The 489-nt window shown below is 36.2% G+C and overlaps 1 pseudogene; it reads right to left on the bottom strand.

Annotated features, from left to right (window-relative positions):
- Positions 1–489, bottom strand: part of LOC119586577 — an 11081-nt pseudogene that overhangs the window by 7642 nt on the left and 2950 nt on the right.

The following is a 489-nucleotide window of genomic DNA, read 5'->3' as shown; positions in this document are numbered from 1 at the left end:
TCCCATTTAGGAAGACATAAATCATATTTTTCAAAAATGGACACACACCTGATGCAGAACAAAAGGGTTTTGAAGAGTGTATTAATAAGGAAGCGCTTGCACTTCCTCCTCCCTTCCCCCTGTGTATACATAGCTTTGGTTTTTTGGAAGACAAACAAAAAATTTTTCACTGATGATAAAAAAAAAAGTTTTTTGTTAGATTTTCCCCAAAAATCAACCCATAAGGAGGCATATATATGTGACATATATTTAAAATAACTGTCTCTCAAATTTCCTCTGTAACAAAATAATAGTTTATACCGGGTGTTGGTTATGACCCTTTCTTTTCGAAGGGGAAAGGTAAATTTGATTTTCCATGCAAGTTCCCGATTTTTGGGAAGAGGGGTTTGGGGGAGTGGAGGTTCTGTATGACCTATGGCCCCCATAGTCTGGCAAAAATAACCTGCATATTAAATTTCCCCTTTTAAAATATAGGAAAAAGGACGATGG

The sequence above is a fragment of the Penaeus monodon genome, chromosome 21, assembly GCF_015228065.2.
Source record: "Penaeus monodon isolate SGIC_2016 chromosome 21, NSTDA_Pmon_1, whole genome shotgun sequence".
Classification (NCBI taxonomy): Eukaryota; Metazoa; Arthropoda; class Malacostraca; order Decapoda; family Penaeidae; genus Penaeus; species Penaeus monodon.
This window is presented reverse-complemented; position numbering and strand designations above follow the sequence as displayed.